Raw genomic sequence first — 5,453 nt, forward strand, 5'->3', positions numbered from 1 at the left:
CCGTATTCGAGATGGTTCGCGGCCAGAATACCTTTAGTATCTGTCTAAGGCATTTGTTGACAAATACTTGTAGCCTTCTTGTTAGGTCATCTCTTACGAACCACGTTTCGCAACCATATAAGAGTACTGACTTGACGTTTGACTCGAAAATCCGAACTTTAGTGCGGCGAGCGATGACGGAGGAGTCCCAGACGGGCTTGAGCTGCGCAAAGGCTGACCGGGCCTTGTTGATGCGGGCGTCGATGTCGGCCTCGGTTCCGCCTTGAGGAATTATTAATTAAGTAATATGTAATTTATTGTATTTGAATTTATTTATAAATGTGTATAATTTATCTAAAATCTTAGAAACTAAAATTATTGTTACCACACTATCTAAAATTGTATACTTACATAAAAGTACAATCAAATTTTTGTCAAGAGTTATCTGATATTTTGAACACTTTTGAAGCCGATTTAATTTCGGCCTTAAGTCTTGTAATTCGAGATCTAAATTCTTTTATATTCATTGATATATATTTTACATATTATAATATATTGTCACTTGATACTTACAAATATTAAAATTAGAAGCTTACACAAAAGTTGTGCGTCGAAAATACCTCTTTAATATAGTGATGAAAGGAATCTAAGGGTTTTAAATGATATTAGTAAGTGGTAAGTTTTTTTTAATAATGTTAAAGTTTTGAGAAAATAATATTATTCAAAGTCTACAGTCGTATTGTGTAAATTATAGATGCTTATTGGTGTTTGAAGGAATGCACGATTATTATTAACGTTATGAATGTGAGATAATTCAACAAATTTAGTAATTAATAAAATTCCGATGATAAAATAGTGCTTTCATAAGATAAAGTTATTTAACTTTGTAACATTCGCCCTTATCGTTTTCGGAGCAGGAAATTTATTTTATAAAGACCAATCCTGAGGGCCATTGAATTTTTGTTTCCTGCAATAACAGACGCAATTTCAGTAAATAATCAAAAAGTTATATTAAAAAAGCTTTTGCACTTATTTTGATAAAATAATACATTGGTTCATTAGTATTGTTTTAAAACAATCTGCTCCCTTTTAGAAAATATTGTCTAAAAATCGTGTAGTTTCCATAGTACAGCGCGGAAATTTTGTTTTGCGTATAATATGTCCGTTTTAGCGTGTCGGGCTATTTATTATTCTTCTAAGATATTCTAAGCAATAATTGAAAAGTTCAAATTACGTGCACGTAATGTTATATTAATCTTTTGTGCATTATATTATCTAAGTTTTTGTTTGAATGTAATAATTACCTTTGTAGAAATTGATGTTGGTGTACATTGTATTTTACATAAAATCAAGTATAATATTGGGTGAGATGCTAAAGCAACCAAACTTCAATCAGGTACGAGGACGACCTGCGTGTGTCGCTACAATGTACACCAGTATTCAATGCAAAAACTATATTTTATTGCAACATGACCAAAACAAAAATATGGACACACTGTCATTGTTTGTATCGTACCATCGTGCCATCACATGCATTTTATTTTATAACCTATAATAATAATAGCAACAGGTACTGCCAAGGTGTTTCCTATTAGAAGTTCTAATTTTGTATTGTAATTTGTAACAGACATACAGACAATGTCATTATGTTCGTTTCTATAAAGTTAAATAATGGTAGTAATTCTGAAGGCACCAATTTTAAATTTAAGGCTTTAGGATTGCCAGTGTAAATCACATTTCACATACTTTACATTCAAGGTTTGGCAATTTTGTCATCGCTAAAATTAAAATATGTGCCTTCAGAATCGGCTCCAATGAGTGCAGAAATAGGTCTAAGTATAGCTTTAAGGTGAAAAACTATGATGCAAAGAATATAAAGGTTATTCCTCTTATACTTGACAAACATGTGAAATATGTTTTATTTACTACTAGTAATCATCCCTCGTTAGCCCTATTATAGTAGATAAGTACAGCGAAATGCACCGTAAATGTAATATGTGCAGTTGTAAATTTATTCATACGACATCACAACTTAGATCAATAGCGTTTCGCCAGCTGTAGACAGATTGATAGACTCAAGGTGAGGTGAAAGGCCAACCCCAAAACTTTCCCAAAACTGCCAGATTTGCACCCTCTTCATACTATGTAATTCCAATTTGTACGTAGAACCTACCTTCCAAAACCAATACCAAGGAACATAAGTAAGTAGGTACATACTTCTCTAACGAGAAGCCCAGTACGTAGAAGATTCCATAGTCTGAGTAGATTCCAGTAGACAATAAAAATAATTATTAAACTTGGTATATTCTAAATAATTTTTAGTAAATCGCTTAAATCTTGTACTTTGCACCAAACTTTGGCGAGTTGGTCGCTATTAATAGTGCGCGACTCACTTCTACGGCACCATTCCAACTGAAATGTGCGATATTCAGGACAACTCGGCAGATACGAAGTGAAGGCAAGCTGTAGTGATAATTAACAATAGCTTCTAAATAAAATGGCAATGACAATGGAAACAGGATAAAGAGGCGAGGAGGCTTAGATCTTGGAAATAATCAGTAAAAAGACGTCTGTTGGCAGGTAGGTATTGGTGGCATAAAGAAAATGATAGACACTTAAGTATCAGATATATTCCTTTTTGGGAAAAGTTTTAGTTTTGGCTTTAGGGTGTCGAACTCCAGGTTTATAAAGTCTCTCTCTCTCTCTCTCAGCCTTCTGTAGTCCACTGTTGGACATAGGCCTCTCGTAACGATCGCCACCCCAAACGGTCACCCGCCATCTGCATCCAGCGGCTTCCCGCTACTTTCCGCAGATCATCAGCCCAACGGGTTGGGGGCGACCGACACGCCGTTTGCCGACACGGGGTCTCCACTCAAGAACCCTTGTACTCCAGCGGTCGTCGGCTCTGCGGGCTACGTGGCCAGCCCATTGCCACTTCAGCGTGCTAATCCTTTTGGCTATGTCGGTAACTTTAGTTCTCCTGCGGATTTCTTCATTGCGAATCCTATCTCGCAGGGATATAAAGTAATTACCTAGAACCTAGGTGTGAAAGCTCGAAATGCCGACTAAGTATTTACCGTTCTCTATGGAAAAACTTGGCCAGTTTAGAGATTAGTTCGGGCTTAATTATACCGTTAAGATTTACAGTTCTGTATTTTAAAGTATCAGATACACGTAATAACCTATTCACGATTGCTTTGGAATGGCGTTATTGTTCTGAATACCGAGCTAGGTTCTATTTTGGTGCGTGACCCGAGATTCGGCGCATACGCATGGCCCTATCGCTAAAATACGTTTTACAAAGGAAACAATCTAGACTTGCCGAGTGTTCTCAGTTTTTTAAACCTACTTAGTATCCTTGATCATTGACATAATATATTATTACTAGGGTAATCATTGGTCATGATCTTATTGATACTGATGAGGTAGCCGGTTGCAACTTCGCAAAAACGTAGAAAACTGAACTACTACTACTAAACTAATTATTTTAGCTCCTATTTAATTGATTAATTATTTATTTAAGTATCTATAAGTCGGTATCTTACTTTTTCATTGTGATTTACTTTTTACTCACTACGGAACAGAGAAATTGATAGAGGAGTTAAAGAGGTTGTTTAAAGCGCTCTACATGTTTCTTTCTTCAGGTTGAATCACTTCTATATAAATATAGCTACCTAACCACCGAGTGTCGAGCAAATATTCCCAAATATATTGTATTTTTAGCCGGGCGAGGTCGCGGCTGTTTACATGGCGCTCTTTACGACTGGCTATTTCCCGACTTCTAGTAAAATTATTGGTGAATTTTTGGACTGCTCGTGTAAATCGTCGTAATGTTGGTAAGCTGAAAGTATCATACCCGTATCCACGTTCTATGCAGGGTATCGACTTGGGCCCTGTGGCATTTAGTACCTTCCTACCTTCTTGTTAGAGAAGTATATTTATGTTCCTTGCTCCCAGTCCCTACCTAAGATGAACTTTCAGAGATGTCTTATGTGGTTTACAATATAATAAGAATATAAGACCAAATAGGTATTATGTTACAACTGATCTTTATTAGTGGTAGTTATATAGGTACCTGTAGATAATTTATAATACTTAATAGTTATGTAGGTATATATTTCATGTGGCGAACATTCATTTCATATTTCCTAAGATATCTTCTTGTGTGGTATTGGTAGAAAAAATTCAGTTGACCCGGGGAATTCCCTATCCTTCCTTGGAAATGATCATCCTTGGTACTCATAGGTAAAGGGAGGAGGTACCTATATTGTATACTGCAGGTAGTAGCTATGTACCTGTACTCCATGGTTCGACCGAGAACTTTAAATCTAATTTGCTTCTCACGCCGCGTATGATTCATAGTCTACCTGCCAGGTGGATCCGTCTGGTATGCGAGGCTGCATCCGTTTTTTTACATGGTTGATCTTGGAGGCGTAGGTGATTATGATCGATAAGCTTTTTGCCGGCTTTGGGGCTTTATATTTTAATAAAATATAATGTTAGACGAATTAGTTAGTGTTTTAGTAAAATAATAATAAAATATAACGATACATTAAACTTTAAAGTTTTAGAATATCTCACGCCTCATCATCATCATCATCTCTTGCCTCTTCAATCTCTTCATGGTCTCTACGTCTATTACAGACAATTTAGGTATTCATCATTTGTAACTGAAAAAGTTGGCTGTCCTATTCTAAAGCGGCAGATTCTACCCCACGCACTGTAAGAGAACTTTCACAGAATAAGGGTTAATTTTCAGGCAACCGTTATATATATTCAGGGGGTCTGCCACTGTACGGGTGCAAAGCTAATAAATAAACGGTATCTTTACAACAATGAGTGTGCGATTCACGGCTTGGCGATCTCCTTCACGCTGAAATAAAACTATTACTCAACGGCTAGAGACGTGACAGTGTAGTTATCGATATCGATACTTTTATTAACTGTTATTAATGGTTTTTGTTGTATTATTGATGGTTTTTGTTTTCAAGTTAAACATTTAAAATTTGAATTTACTATTAAACAGTAGATATAAATTTAATAGAAAACACGTAAAATTAATCGCTGATGATGCTAAAATGCTCTTTGGGCCCGTCTCGAGTATTAAAAGTGTTATCTAAGATTTAAGTAGCCAATACAAACATGCATTTTGTGTTTCACAATCATTTAGTAGCATTTACCATCACATAAATTCACCTGCAAAACTTAAGTAGGTACCTATAATATTTTATATAATACCTACTTAAATATTTATTTCAGTGTGAATCGGTATTTTTAAATTTAATCTTTTGTTATAAACTATCACCCTGACGGGCTAATCTGAGCATAATCGCTGCCGCTGCGCAAGTCATTGCACATCTAAACGCATTTTCAACCACGAGCGTCACACCAAGACCATTATAATTATTTATGCTCATGATACTGGAACTATCGACAATATTTCCCGCCATCCCTACTCCGTTCCCGCGCGTCTC

This window comes from Plutella xylostella, chromosome 7 (genome assembly GCF_932276165.1).
Source record: "Plutella xylostella chromosome 7, ilPluXylo3.1, whole genome shotgun sequence".
NCBI classification, from domain to species: domain Eukaryota; kingdom Metazoa; phylum Arthropoda; class Insecta; order Lepidoptera; family Plutellidae; genus Plutella; species Plutella xylostella.